Source organism: Macrotis lagotis, chromosome 4 (genome assembly GCF_037893015.1).
Source record: "Macrotis lagotis isolate mMagLag1 chromosome 4, bilby.v1.9.chrom.fasta, whole genome shotgun sequence".
Taxonomy (NCBI): domain Eukaryota; kingdom Metazoa; phylum Chordata; class Mammalia; order Peramelemorphia; family Peramelidae; genus Macrotis; species Macrotis lagotis.
In genome coordinates, this window is record NC_133661.1 from 166,914,811 (window position 1) to 166,931,586 (window position 16,776).

Sequence of the window (16,776 nt, forward strand, 5' to 3'; positions counted from 1 at the left end):
AATAACTATGAAAAAATGATAGCAAGTTTCTATGATAAAGACCTCATTTTTAAACAGAACTGATTGAAAATTTAAAAATATGAACCATTCCCCAAATAATAAATGATCAAAAGATATGAAGTTTTCAGATGAGGTAATCAAAGCTATCTATATCCATTAAAAAAAAAGATTCTAACACTATCAGTTGGGGAAATTCAAATTAAAACAATTCTGAGGTACTATTTTCTACAGAATATGTGAATGACATATATTAGAGGTGATATGAGAATGAGACATTAATGAACTGTTTGTTAGTGGAGTTGTGATTCACCATTCTATAGAGCAATTTGGAACTATACCCAAAGAGCTGTAAAGCAATGCAAACTCTGACTTAGCAATATCACTACTAGATCTGTATCCAAAAGATAAAAAAAAAACAAAAAAGGAAAGGACCTCTTTGTATAAAATATACCAGCTTTTTTTCTGGTGGTAAAGAATTAGAAACTGAGGGGATACCCTTCAATTGAGGAATGACTGAATAAAATGTGGTATGTGATTCTGATGGAATAATATAGTGCCATAAGAAATGTTGAGCAGGATGCTATCAGAAAAATCTGGAAAGACTTAGATAAACTGATGCAAAGTGAAGTGTTCAAAGTAAGCAATATTATAAGATGATCAGTTATGTCAATAAGATGATAGCTCTTCTCAGCTACAAATGATCCAAGACAATTCTGTATGACTTATGATGAAAAATGCTATCCATCCCCAAAGAAAGAACTGATGGTATCTGAATGCAATTTGAAGCATTTTTAAACCTTTTTTATGTTTTCTTTCACATTATTGTTATGGAAATATTTTATGTGACCACACATGTATAACTATATTAAATTGTTTACCTTCTCAATGAAAGCGGATGTGGAGAGAGAATTAAGAACTCAAAATTTTTTTTTAATTGATATTTTATTTTTACCAAATACTGAAAGTTTTTCAACATTCATCCATTTGCCCTATGTTTTTAAGTTACAAAATTTCCTTCCACCCTTCCTTTCCAACCCACACCCCTCTCCTCAGTGGCGAACAATCAGGTTAATATTGTACATACTCATTTGTGTTAAACATGTTTATAGATTAGTCATTTTCAGCATGAGGAATTAGAATCAAGGGAAAGAAATACGTAAGGGATATTTTTTAAAAAGTGAATGTAGTGCATCAGATTCTGAAGGATTTTTTTTTTGTATTGTTTTGCTTTTCTTCCTCTGGATGGGTATAGCATTGTCCATAGCTGGTCTAATAGGGTTGTCCTAGCTCTCAACCTCTGAGAGCAGCTGTATCCATCAGGGTTGATCATCTCACAATGTTGCTGCTAATGTGTTCATTGGAACTCAAAGTTTTAAAGCAAATGTTAAAAATTGTTTTTACATGACACTATGGAAAGATAAAATACTAAATAAATTCAAAATTGTTTATTCTGAATTTAAACACCAAAAATAAATTTATAAGAAAATAATATGACAGAAACTAGGCATAGAACATCTCTTATGCCAATATCAGATCAAAATGGGTAAAGGATTTATACATAAAAGGTGATACCATAAGCTAGTTGGGAGAATAAGAAATAATTTATCTGGTAGATCTATGGAAAGGGGAAGAATTTGTGATCAAGAAGAGATAGAGAACATTTTAAAATGCAAACTGGATAATTTTGATTGCATTGATGTAATCAATATTAAAATGATTGAAGTAAAGTTGGCAAACAATTTTTGCAGCTAGTATTTCTGATAAAGGACTTTTTTTTTGAAAAAGCAGTGGGGTTAAGTGACTAGCCCAAGGCCATTACAGCCAGGTAATTATTATGTGTCTGAGGCCAAATTTGAACTCAGATCCCTCCTGACTCCAGGGCTGATGCTGTATCCATAGTACCACCTAGCTGCCCTTTAAAGTACTCATTTCTAAAATGTATAGAGAACTGAATCAATTAATAAGAATACAGGTCATTCCCCAAATGATAAATGGTTAAAGGATATGAACAAGCAGTTTTCAGATAAAAAAAATTAAAGATATCTATGGTAACATGAAAAAAATGCTGTAAATCATTATTTATTAAAGAAATGTAAATTAAAACAACTCTGAGGTACCACCTCCTACCTGTCAGCTTGGCCAGTATGACAAAAAAGGAAAATGATCAATTTTAGAGGGGATATGGGAAAACTGGGACACTAATGCATTGTTGGTGGAATTGTGAACTGATCCACTTTTCTGGAAAAGCAATTTGGAATTATGCCCAAAGGACAATAAAACTGTATACCCAATGATCTCATAATAATACTACTATATCCATATCCCAAAGAGATTATAAGAAAAGGCAAAAAATCCACATATACAAAAATAGGCATAGCAGCTCTTTTTTTATAATGGAAAAAGTATTGGAAATGAGGGGATGCCCATCAACTGGGGAGTGGCTAATTGTGGTATATGAATGTGATGGAATACTTTTCTTCTGTAAGAATTCATGAGGGTCAAGACTTCAGAAAAGACTTGCAAAGACTTGTCTGAACTGATGCTGAGTGAAGTGAGAAGAATCAGAGCACTGTATATATGAACAGCATCATTGAATGATCTTCATTTATGATGGACTTGTTCTCAGTAGTATAATCATCAAAGACTCTAAAGGACTTGTGATAGAAAATACCATCCAAATCCAGAGAAGGAACTTTGAAATATGAATGCAGACCAAAGCTTAGGCTATTTTCAATTTTTAAAATTTGGTTTATGTTTGATAGTTTTTTCCCCTTTTTGTTCTGATTCTTCTTTCACAGCATAATTAATATGGAAATATGTTTATCATAGTTATACATGTATGACCCATAATAGATTACTCAATGTTTAGGCAAGGGGGAAGGGAAGGGAGGAGGGGAGAAAAATGTGGAACTCAAAACCTTACCAAAAAATGTTTTTTTGAAAACTGCCTTTACATGTAGTTAGAAAAATAATTTTATTTTTAAAAAGTATTTATATGCATATCAATCACAGAAAAAGAATTCTAAATATAACTGCCCACTTTTTAAAAAAGGTATGTTACAAACCAAATATTAAGACTCCTACTTCTCTGTTTCCTTCACAGCCTCTTTCTGTCCTCTTCTGTGCATTTTTAAGAGTGTTATATTAGCTAGCTCTTTCTCTCTCTCATTATTAAGCCCCATCTTACCCATCTGTTAAAAATCAAGAGAGAAAAATCGCATAACAAACATAGTCATGCTAAAAAAACCATACAGTAACCATGTCCAAAAATGTATTTTGCTGTACCTGGTAACCTACCATCTCTCAGGTGTGGGTAAACACAATTCATCATAGATTCCCTTGGCCATTTTATTGATCAGAGTACTTGTATTTCTCAAAGTCCTATTTCTTTACAATATGGCTCTCATGTAAATAGTTGTATAGTCTCCTATTTTCATTCTCTGTATCAGTTCTCTGAAATTTTGTTTCATCATTTCTTACTGGTTAATAGTATTCCATAACATTCATATGTCACAGTTTGTGCATCCATTCTTCAGTTGTCAATGTGCATCCATTCTTCAGTTGTTTTAATATCTCCATCAAGATGTGAACTTTGTTTTTATTTTTGCTTGTAGTTTTTCCCTCTCAGGTTATTATCCTCCCTCTTTACTCACCTGACTTTCCTACTATCCCTGCTTTTCCTATTTAGAATAATGTATTTTTATACCAAACCCTATAATGTATTCACTTCTTTGTCCATTTTAGTTTAATGAGGTTCCTCTGGTGGTCAGTCTCTACACCTCTTCTTCCATTTTTGTATATTGGTTCCACCTGTTCTTCCTCCATACAAAAATGTATTCCTTTTATATGCCTTTATCTTTCTTCTCTTAAAACCCTCCAGATACAACCAATTCACCACCAAGCATCTCCCTTTTTCTTATTTCTCTCCCTTGATAGCTTGTGAAGACATTAAAGTTCTGAAGGAACACTTGTTGGAACTTTTGGGAGTTTCTTTCAGAAGAAGATGGGTGGATTCATTGTGTCTAAACCTTGACTTCTGTTTCGAATAAGTCTGAACAATTTTCATTTATTATTTCTTAAAGTACATAAGGTTTTTTTTTAGGTTTTTGCAAGGCAATGGGGTTAAGTGGCTTGCCCAAGGCCACACAGCTAGATAATTATTAAGTGTCTGAGACCAGATTTGAACTCAGGTACTCCCAACTCCAGGGCTAGTACTCTATCAACTGTGCCACCTAGTTGCCCCAGTACATAAGTTTTAAAAATTATTGTTTTCAGGGTGTCTGAAGATTCTTAAATTATCTGTGACTTATTTTCCAGGTGAGTTATTTTGATATTAAATATCTTATATTTTTTCTATTTTTTCAATATGTGATTTTTATTTTAAAATTTCTTTCTTTCTTTTGGAGTCACTGATTTCTGTTTGGTCTATTCTGATTTTCTAGGGGTCCATTTCTTGGGTAAGATTCACCATTTTTACATGTGCTCTCCTTCTTATCCCTAAGCCACTTATCCTGCTTCTTTCCCCAAAAACTTTTATTTCATTTTTATTATCTCTTGCTTTATTTCTTTCAAGTCCTCATTCAATTCTTGTGGAAAATAGTTTTCCTTTTAGTCTCTCTCTTGCAGTAGTTATGAAATTAGATTTGCAATTCTGTTTGATATTCTAAGGTGTTTTCTTTGATTTACTCATCTCTTACTGAATTAGACCTTTGTGTTAGTGTTATCCTCTAGCCCCTGTTCAGTGGTTAGCTCTGCTTGGTTTTCCTCTGCCTTGGTTCCTATGCCAACCTCTGCTTCTTGGAGTTAGGCCCCTCTAGATGTTTTGGTTTTTTTTTAGGTTTTTGCAAGGCAATGGGGTTAAGTGGCTTGCCCAAGGCCACACAGCTAGGTAATTATTAAATGTCTGAGGCCAGATTTGAACCCAGGTACTCCTTGACTCCAAGACTGGTGCTTTATCCACTGTGCCGCCTAGCTGCCCCTCTTCCTGTCTTTTTAAAGAAAACTCAAAGCTGTACATTTCTCTTGTCTTCTGGGTCATGCTATACTATGGCTTTGTTAACTAACTCCATTCCTATTTCTGGTGGGCTGCTGGCTGACTTTTTGGCATTTCTAGTTTGGAAAAGTATCTAATTTCTTGTTGGTACAAATTTCAGGGTTTTCTGATTGTTGGGGAGCTAAACAACCTGACTGTTCAGGGAATTGTCTTGGGGGGAAATTTTGTTCTATTTGGTGGGAAGTTTTCTATTTTCATTTTAGCCTCTGGTTATAATAAATCTAAACATTTTATGAATATATGTATATCTTTATGCATGGATATATATGTAAATGTATGTATGTATACACACAAATATAGAGATGCTTTACAGTAAGTTATTGAATCTGATTGCTCTATTCTGTTTTACAGACAATTCATTACTGAAGTAAAGTTTTCTACATTTTGTTATAAGCTATTTATTCTCCTTCTAATAACTTCTTAAAATTAGAATTTTTCCAAGTGAAAGTTTGACTCCATGAGCTATCAAGAAACAATAAGACAGGGGTAGCAAGATGGCACAGTGGCACTGGAGTCAGGAGGACCTGAGTTCCAATCCGGCTTCAGATACTTAATAATTACCTAGTTGTGTGACCTTGAGCAAGTCACTTAACCCCATTGCCTTACCAAAAAAAAAAAAGAAACAAGACAAAGGAAAAGATGGAGAAGGAGAAGGCAAAGGAAGAAATGAAGTAGAATTGAAATAAATTTCTCATAGGAAAAACAAATGACCTGAAAATGACCTGAAAAATAGATCGAGGAGAGGTTAAGAATTATTAGACTGCCTGAAAGGTGGTAGCCAGAAAGAAACCATTGATATGCCATGGAACCACAGTCAGGATCACATAAGATTTAGCAGCTACCACTATAAAGAAGGGCTTGGTGATATTCAGGAAGGCCAAGTAGCTAGGATTATAACCAAGAAGAATCTACAGAACTGAATATAATTCTACAAGAGGGAAAATGGTTATTTAGTGAAATGGAGGATTTCTAACAAATAGAAAATTTGCCATTCAACACAAGATTCAAGAGAAATATATTGAAAAGGAAACATGATAGAGAAATCATAAGGAACTTAATAAGTTTAAACTGTTTACATTTCAAAATGAGAAGATGATACATATAAACCTTGGGAACTTTTTCATCATTGGGGCAATCAGAAGTCATCCACTTAAGAGGGCAAGGGTGTGAATCTTTTATGTTGAAATGACCTCGAAAGAAAAAATGATGAGAAAGGGATGTACTGGGAAACAGGGAAAAAGAAGAATGAGGGAAATTATCTCATATAAATGAGGAATTCAAGGAATAGTTTTTGTAATGGAGAAGAAAGTGGGAGTGAAGCTGGGGGAGTGAGTAACTCTTGGACCTTACCCTCATCTGTACCAGTTCAAAAAGTCAAAACTATATTTATTTATTTATTTATACACGTGTGTGTGTGTGTGTGTGTGTGTGTGTGTGTGTGTCTGTGTGTATTTAGGTATGTATACACACACAAATGTATATATAAAATGCCAAAATAGGTACAGAATAGAGCAATCAGATTTAATAACTTACTGTAAAGCATCTCTATATTTGTGTACATACATACATATATTTACATATGCATACATGCATACAGATATACATATATTCATAAAATGCTTAGATTTATTAGAACCAGAGGCTAAAGTGAAAATAGAATCAAACTTCCCACCAAATAGAACAAATTTTCCCACCAAGACAGCTCCCTGAAAAGTCAGGTTGTTTAGCTCCCCAAGAATCAGAAAACCCTGAAATTTGTACCAATGAGAAATTACCCAATTTCGAAATAGAAGGACAAGGGGCTAAAGAAAAGAGTGGGGTTGAGGGGGGAAGAGGAGAGGACAGACTGAAGGAACTAATAGAAGCAAAACAGATTTTTGAGGAGGGAACAGGGTTAAAAAAAAGGATAAGTAGAGAGAATAGGATGGAGGGAAATATACAATTACCAGTTATAACTGGGAGTAGGAATAGAATGAATTCACCCATAAAACAAGTACAGAGTAAAATGGATTAGAACCCAGAATTCAACACTATGTTGTTTACAAAAGGTGCATTTGAAACAGAGGGACACAATCTATTATTCTTCTGAATTTTAAAAAGACAGAGATAGTAGTCATGATCTAAAACAAAGCAAAAGCAAAAATAGACTTAATTAAAAGAGATAAACAGGAAAACTATGTTTTGCTAAAAGGTACCAGAGACAATGAATTCATATAAATATTAAACATATATGCACTGAAGGCATAGTATCCACCTTCTTGAAGGAAAAGTTAAAGGAGTTATAGTAGGAAAGAGACAATAAAACAATACTAGTGGGGGAACTTCCATTTGTCTCCACCAGATCTAGAAAAAGATAATAAGAAAGCAGTTAGAAATTTTAGAATAGAATTTTAGAAAAGTTAGAAATAAAATTGAATGAGAATAGAAAGAAATATACCTTTTACTTGTATATGGCACCTTCACAAAAATTTATCATGTATTAGGGCATAAAAATATTACAGATGAATGCAGAAAAATAGAAGTATTAAATGCACTTTTCAGATCATACTACAATAAAAATTACATTCCATAAAAGTATAGATTACATTCAGTTGAAGCATAGATTAAAAATCAGAAACTAAATAATTCTAAAGAATGAGAGGATCAAAGAACAAATCATAAAAACAGCAATTTTATTAAAGATAATGACAACAATGGAAAAACACACCAAAATTAATGAGATGCAGCCAAGACAGTGCTTAGGGGAAATTTTATGTGTCTAAACACTCACATCAGTAAAAGAGAGAAAGAGCCGATCAATGCTTTGGGCGTGCAATTAAAAATTAAAAATTCCAAACTAAAAACCAAAATAGAAATCATGAACAAACAAAGGAGAGATTAATGAAATTGAAAATATTAAAAGCCATAGAACTAATAAAACTAGTAGATGTTTTTATGGGGGGAAAGAAATAAAGTATTTAAACCATTAGTTAATTTGATTTTTAAAAATGAAATTAAATCACCAGTATGGAAAATAAAAGTAAATATACATCCCATGAAGATGAAATTAAAGCAATTATTAGGAGCTATGTTGTCCAAATATGTGCAAATAATAGAAGAAGAAATAGAATACTTGAATAACCCTATCTTAGAACAAGAAAATGCAAAGAATCAGTAAAAATAATAAAATTATACTCTAATATCACAGTCTTGAATGTGTTTATGTAGGGAACTGGAAATCAACCTGAAGAAAACAATGATGGGAAAAAACAAAGAAATTAGAACAACTATATGCAAAACAGAAGGCAGCCAGGTGGTCCAGTGGATAGAGTACCAGGTCTGAAGTCAGGAAGACTACTCCAGTATCTCTGCCATGAAAATCCCAAATGGATCACAAAGACTAGAACATGATTGAAAAACATCATTTAGTGCAGTTAAATGGCATAGTGGTTAGAGTATTGATTCGGAGTCAAGAAGACTCATTTTCCTAAATTTAGATCTGGCCTGGAGAAGGATGTGGTGAACAACTATAATATCTTTGCCAAGAAAACCCCAAATGAGGTCATAAAGAAGTAAACATACTTGAAAAACAACTGAACAATAACAACAAAAGTACATGCTGTTGGATAATTTTGACAATGCTGAAAAAGTCATTCCCAAGGTATTTGAAGGAAGACATTAAAGAATGGGGTGAAAAATTTTGGACAATTAACAAGAAAATATCCATCCATCTATCTATCTATCTATCTATCTATCTATCTATCTATCTATCTATCTATCTATCTATCCTGGCATTTATCCACATTCCCATTTATATAAAGTATATGAAATATTTGCAAGTGAGGGCCTCCTTGATGTGACTATTAGAAGGGAATAAGGATTAGTCAAGAAAAGTCCTGGTTTCTGAAGCCTCCTTCATTAAGGGCCTTCTATTCGCCAGCCCTGAGAATACAAAGAATGAGAGATCACAGTCTCTGTCTTCAAAGAGTTCACAGTGTAAAAGCAAATTATACATAAATAAGACCCTTAACAGATTCAATTATGGATCATCTCAGAAGAAAGGAACTACGTTAAAATGAAGGCTTCTTACAAAAGGTGGGATCCTAGCAGAAACTTGAAGTAAGCCCTGAGATGAAGATGTGGAGAGAGAATTCCAGGAATGGGGGGACAGTTTGTGAAAATGCAGAGTTGGGAGAGGAAGGATCTTATGGAAGGAATAGCAAGAAGGTCAGTGTCACTTGGTCAAAAAGGAAAGAATCAGATGTTAAAAAAAGACTAGAAATATTGGATACGCACACTCAATTTGGATCAATGTACAACATGGAAACAAAATAAAGACTGACAGATTGCTTTCTGTGGGGGGGAGGGAAGTAAGATTGGGAGAAAAATTGTAAAACTCAAATAAAATCTTTAATAAAAAAATATTGGATAAGGTCCGTTTATGAAGGCCTTTAACAGTCAAACAGATTCTGTTCTTATCAGTTTATCAAAGTCTATAAAACTGTTCATTTTAATAATATGATATTGCATTAATTTCATTTACTAATTTAATTAGTTTAAAAATCAATTTCATTTATAATTTAAATTATTTAACAATTATGGTACCAATTATTCTTCTGGTTCTGATGATTCCTCTCTGCAGTAATTCATATATCCTTAAATCCTCTATTTCCTCACTTCTTATATTACTCTAGGACCACAGTCATAATCATGACACAGCTTGTTTAGCCATTCCACAATTGATATACATCTTCTTAGTTTCCCTTTAGTTATTGTTTCTGTTTTTGTTTTGTTTTGCCACCACAAAAAGAGCTACTATACACATAAACCATAAAGGACCTTTTCTTCTTTCTTTGATATCTTTTGAGAATTGCAATGATAGGAAAAACTGTTCAGTAACTTTTGTGTACAATTCCAAATTGCTTTCCAGAATGAGTATACACATTTACAGGTTCATCAACAATGCATCGATGTGCCCGTTTGCTCACAGTCCTTCCAACATTCATCATTTTCCTTTTTTGTCATCTTTAACACCTAATTGAAAATCAAACAACTTTGAAAACCATAAAAGCAATGAACATTCAGGATTCTAGAGGATCAGTGATGAAATGTGTTATCTGTATTAGAAAAGGATATAGAAAGACTTAGGATATAGAAAGAGACATCTCCTTTGTATTGTCATTGATGAAATTGTTTTTGCTGAAATATCCAGGTTTGTCACAAATTATTTTTTTGTTAATGGAGTAGGAAATGAGGAAAAAAAGATTTCTGGTTTGATTCCTTTTTTAAATAGAGAGGTGGATCATTATATATGAAAAATTGCATGCCCTTTCAGATAAGGTGGGAGTCATTTCCAATCATCCTGGATCAATATGGCTCCGGAGTTAACTGAGACTGGTGACTTTGCACAGCTTCCCTCACATTAATACAATTCATTTTCAAGTCATGACATCACCTTCCTCTTCAAGAAGAAAGGACAAACAGTGAATAAGATCACTGTCATTAATTTTACTTAACTTTTATTTTATTAAAAGAGACCTCTCATAAAGAGAAATCCTTAAATGTTGATGACTATAAACAGACACCATCAATAAAACTTTAAAAAGAACCACCAAAAAAAAAGAAAAGATGAAGAAAGAGAAGCCAAACAGAGAATTTTTTTATTTGATCCTGAAGATTCCTTTGTTAACTAAGTAGAGAATGAGTTTGAGCACTTGAGATAGGAAGTCCAAGCACAAGGCTTTTGCAGTAGTCCAAGTGTGAAATAATGAGGGCTACACCAGGGCAGTGACAATGTCAGAAGAGGGAAGGGGACATATATGAGAAATACTGTGAAAGTAGAATTGATAAGATGATTTAGCAACAAATTGGATATGGAAGGCAAATTTGAGTGACTTGAAGGATGGAGGTACCCTCAGCAGTAATAGAGAAGTTAGGAGGAGGGGAAAGTTTAATGAGAAAAGATGAGTTCAGTTTTGAACATGTTGCATTTAAAATATCTATAGAGGGAATAGCTAGGTGGCACAGTGGATAGAGCACTGGCCCTGGAGTCAGGAGTACCCGATTTCACATCTGGCCTCAGACACTTAATAATTACCTAGTTGTGTGACCTTGGGCAAATCACTTAACTCCATTGCCTTGCAAAAACAAAAACAAAAAATGTCTATAGAGCATCTTGTTTGATATGTCCAGTATGCAGTTGGAGATGCAAGCCTGAATGTCAGGACCAGGGTTCTTTGTACTAAGCCACCCAGGTAGCAAGTCTGACATAAGGTCTCTGTTACAGGACTACTTTGGACTGGGAGGTACTCTGGGTTGAGGTAGTAGAAAAAGCTAATGTGAAAAACTTAAATCAAAATACTCACATTTAGAAATTTTGTAATGTAAATGTCTCTTCACACACATACACATGAGTAGAATTTGTGAAGATATTCTGTAATTGGTTCTGGTTGGCTTCCACAAAATTAAAAGAAGTCTATTTCTATTGGCTGTGAAACCAGAATTACTGTCACCTTCCAAAAAGTCTGAGTCAACTCTGGCCATCTTTTTTGCTGAGTGAGATGGTTTCTCCACTCATCCATGTTATAAGGAGAAGGGACAATGGGGGCTTCTTCTGAGAGCCCCTAATGGACTGGCCTTTGTATTTCTTTTGGTTCATTCTTTTTTTTACCCCCTAGGTGCTAGGAGTAAATTCTCTACCCCCTAGAGTTTCAAAGCCTGGAAGTGTGAGCCAGAAGATTCCTGGAGTCCAGGAATATGGACTGGTAGTGATAGCCAGTCCAACCATGAGGCCACAAGAAGCAGAGAGGGTTCGTCTGAAATGACTCCAGGAGTCAGCAGTGATGCCGTTTGGTCTCTGGACAGGAACACGGTGGGACTGATGTTATGCCTGTTACATAGAAATCTCTATTGAACTAAATTGTAAAAACTGATTTACCTGGTAAAGGGAAAATACTGCTTCTACTCATTAGTGGATTTAGAATCAAGAAGAAAGACCTAAATTCAAATCCTTTCTCAGGTCACTTCTCTCAACCTCAGTTTCTTCGTCTTTGTAAAATGGCAGGGGGGTGCAATAATGTCTCCTATCTCATATGATAACTATGATGATCAAGTGAGATTGGATACATAAAGAAATTTGTCAAACTTCAAATGCTATACAAATTCTAACTACTATTGAAAAGATAAAAATTATTAGGAAGGAATGAAGTCCTTTGATGAGAATGATATTTTCATCTTTTGGAATAATTCTTCTATAATACCCTCTCCTTTACTGCTTCTGAATGCTATGAGAGTCTTCCGGAAATTGACTTCATGAAAGAATATTTTACTGAAAAAAGAATGCTAAATTGATGTCAGTTACCTTTAATATAAACCTAGATTTATTGTAGCGCTTGCTTAGGTAATTTTTTCCCCTTCATTTTGCCTGTCTCTGCTAAAAGGAACTTAATTTGATTTCCATGCACTGAATTAGATTAAGAATCATAAGATTGTAGATTCAGAATTGAGAAGGAATTTAGAGTTTATTTGGTCCAATCTCCTTAATTTTACAGATGAGGATAACAAAGTCTAATGATCCTATGGCCACACATTTATTAAGTGGAAGAATAAGAATTTGAATCCACCTTCTCTGACACATCAATGCACTTGTTTCTGTTTCATTTGAAAAAGAAAAGGAATCTAAAAGGAAAAATACTCTGGGAATTGATCATAAGATGAAACAGGGTTAGTTCTAAAAATATAATATACAGAAATGCATTATTAAAAAAGAACTGAAAGGGCATCTAGGTGGTGCAGTGGATAGAGCACTAGCCCTGGAGTCAGGAGTACCTGAGTTCAAATCCAGCCTCAGACTCTTAATGATTACCTAGCTGTGTGGTCTTGGGCAAGCCACTTAACCCCATTGCCTTGCAAAAAAAAAAAAAAAAAAAAAACAAACAAAAAAAAAGAATTGAAGAGGTAGCTCACTTTTATGTGGGAATAGGGACTGGACCAGTGATGTCATTAGTATAAGAAATTCCTTGGGTGAAGAAACTCCCTCTACCAATGCAGGTCAGTACCTTCTCTGCAATTTATAACCTTAGGGAATTGCCCAGAGATGAGAGGCTAAGTGACTTATCCAGAGTCACCATAGCTAGTATGTGTCAGGGGTGAGATATGAACCCAGGTCTTCTTGGTTTTGAGACTGGCTTTCCATCTAATACACCTTATTGACTGTTACCTTTATATAGCACATATGTTTGGAAATCATTTTCATATATATGATAATCCTCATTTTACAGATAAAGCAACTAAGGCTGAAAGACATCAGTACTTACCTACAGTCACACAAGTAGCAAGCCTCAGGGAAAAAACTGGAACCTGGGCTTTCCTGACTAGTCAAGCCCTCTATTCACTAAAGCTTGCCATATTGGATTTATTATATCCCTTTTTTAAATGAAGAAAAACCATACTGTATTATCACACTATTAAGATCACTGACTCTGACTTTAAAAAATAGAAACCATAGGATTAACACATGGCTTTGGCACTAAATTTTGTTGGATTCCATTGTGGAGTCTAAAACACTAACTTTTAAATTTTGTATTCATAGTTTTTATTGACCTAAACTGGCCACATTAAGCTGCTAATGGTTTTCCTACACACCAGATGAAACAAAGAGTGAGAGACATTTAACTGTGAAATGTGTCATCCTCCAGGAGTTCCATCCAATTGTCTGTGCCCACCAGCTACAATAAAGTGAATGCATCCACACACATAAAATAGTGCACTGGTTTTGTGGAGGTTTATTTACTATTCTAATGGTTATTTCAGAGGAGCCAAGGCTTTAAATGACAACCACATGGATAATTACAGTGTAATGTGTTTGCTTTTCAATTTCATCAGGTTTAATTCCACATCCACTAAGGAAACTAGCATCTACTCCACAAATGCTATAGTTGTACCACATGATTGAAAAGGAAATGAATTCTTTTTTGTTAAAACTTTAATGACTGAACATGGCATTCCTGACACCCACCTACTTGTCTCTCATAAGCCTTCCTTTAGTTTTTGAAAAACCATTTACTTTCCATTGATAAATTAACCTTTCTGTAAGAGATAATTTTTTTTTTATGCCACAGAAAAATAATGTGATTTTATCTGGTTAGGACCCAAATCTATAGTTCTTGGGCTTTCTGAATTTCTAATGATTTTAAAAAGACTTTGACACTTTTTGCTGTTGTTGTCTCTTCAGTAGTGTCTGATTCTTTATGACCCCATTTGGGGTTTTCTTGGCAAAGATACTGGATGGTTTGCTATTTCCTTTTTTGACTGATAACCTGAATTCTCACTTTTTTGTAGAATTGCCCATTTAGTTTCAAAGGAATAAATCGCATTCTGTGGTATTTACTGGACAAAAAAAGAGCATACATTTTGAAATCACTTGATGCTTGGAATGCAAATCAGAATATTCTAACCAAATACAATTTAGTTGTTTTTTATTCTAACAGAAAAATGCATACCTTACACCCAAAATAGCATCACTCCACAAATTGTTAATGTTTAACTTTCTAGTATATTTTTTATACTTATATTTTAGATATTCAGTCAACAAGCTACAGAGCAAGGCAAAAACGTCTCTGTTCAATGAAGCTCACATTTGCATGGGGTAGACAACATGTAAATAATCAGGTGAATTGAAGATATTTTCAGAATGATGTTTGTCCTTCATTCTTTTTTTTTTTTTTTAGATTTTTCAAGGCAATGGGGTTAAGTGGCTTGCCCAAGGCCACACGGCTAGGTAATTATTAAGTGTCTGAGGTTCGATTTGAACCCAGGTACTCCTGACTCCAAGGCCGGTGCTCTATTCACTGCACCACCTAGCTGCCCCTCTTTGTTCTCCATTCTTGAAGAAGACCATGATATCAGGGAGGTGATGCATTTGAGTTGGATTTGAATGAAGGGTGCTGTGGTAAGTCACCAACCTCACTTTCTCGTCCAGAGTCATCTGGGTCCAGTGTCCAGATGTGAATCAGAGATGGCCCTCGATGTGAGGCAATCAAGGTTAAGTGACTTGCTCAAGGTCACATAGCTAATAAGTGGCAAATTTGAACTCAGGTCTTCCTGTCTCCATAGCTAATTCTCTTTCCACTGTGCCATCTGGCTACCCTTTATACCGAGCAGGTGGAAGGTGATCTCAGAGGGAAGGTCCTAGCAGCCAGGACTACTAAAAAGGACTCCTAAAAATGTTGAGATATTCACTAACTCTTAAAGGATGCAAGGAGAACCTGAGGAAGAAAAGTATCCTAGGCATGTTCAGTCATTTTTCAGTCAAGACCTCAGGTCTGGGCAAAGATGCTGAAGTGATTTTTGCACTCACTTTCTCCAGTTCATTTTACAGGTGAGGAAACTGAGGTAAACAGGTTTAGATGACTTGCCCAGGTCACATGACTAATAAATCTCTGAGGTCAGATTTGAACTTAAGGAAGAGAGGTCTTCCTGACTCTAGGTCTGGTACTCTATTTCCTACAATAGCTCCCCTATTTTAGGCATCATGGATGATAGTTAATGCAAAAAAATAGAATCAGCAGATGCCATGGCATGTGCAATGAACAGTAAGTATGCTATGAAATGGAGTAAAATGTTGGATGATAGAAGAAGAGGTCCAATTGGGAAGAGTTTTAAATGCCAAATAAAGAACTTTGCATTTGAAAGCAAAGTTTCCTCCCAGAACCTTCATTTTGAAGGACTTAAATCATTCTCTCTCTCTCTCTCTCTCTCTCTCTCTCTCTCTCTCTCTCTCTCTCTCTCCATATATACATATATGTATATAATATCCTAATTCTGCCATGCACAAAGTATGTGCATTAAAATTTAAAGTAAAATATTATAACATCTATTAAGATGATATGAACCAGGATAATAGAGTGGGAGGAGGGGAGGGGAGGTAGAAGGAAGAGAGTTTGGAATTTATTTAATAGTTGGAGCGGATGACTCGGTCAGACCCATTCATCAGAAAGAATCAATTTGGGAGCTGAGTGGAGGATGCATTTGGAATGGAGAGTTGATGGTGGGAGATCAATTTAGAAGGTTCATTCCTTAGTCCAGTAGAAGGTGATGATGGCCTCAAGTAAAGTGAAGACTGTGGGAGTGGATCAGTGTTACCATTTTTCCTTATTCAAATACTCAAATGAATCAGGCACTTAACTAATTGTATGACCCTGGGCAAATAATTTAATCTGTGTTTGCCATAATCCACTGGAGAAGGAAAAGGCAAACAGTCCAGTATCTTTGCCAAGAAATTCTCTTACACATCACTGGCATGCTATGATCCACAGGGTCAAGAAAAGTCAGACACAACCGAAGGACTAAACAACATATATTCTACAATCGTATGACACTGGTCTTCCTATTGTTCCTCACACATGAATTTCCATTTCCTGACTTCATGTATTTTCACCAACTAGCCCTTGGGGTTGGAAGGCTCTTTTCCCTTACCTCTTCTTTCTAGCTTCCTTGGCGTTTTTCAAGCCTCAACTAAAATCATAGCTTTTTTTTATAGGAAAGACTTTTCCAGTCCCTTTCAATGCTATATCATTTCCTTCCAACTCATCATCTGCTTTTTTACTAGTATGCTTGTCAAGGTGTTTTCTCCTCCATAAGAATGTGAGCAGGCACTACTTTCCCTTTTTTGTACATTTATCACTTGACACAGTCCTGGGACACAATAAACACAATATTGACTTGAGGGAGAAAACTGTTTTGAA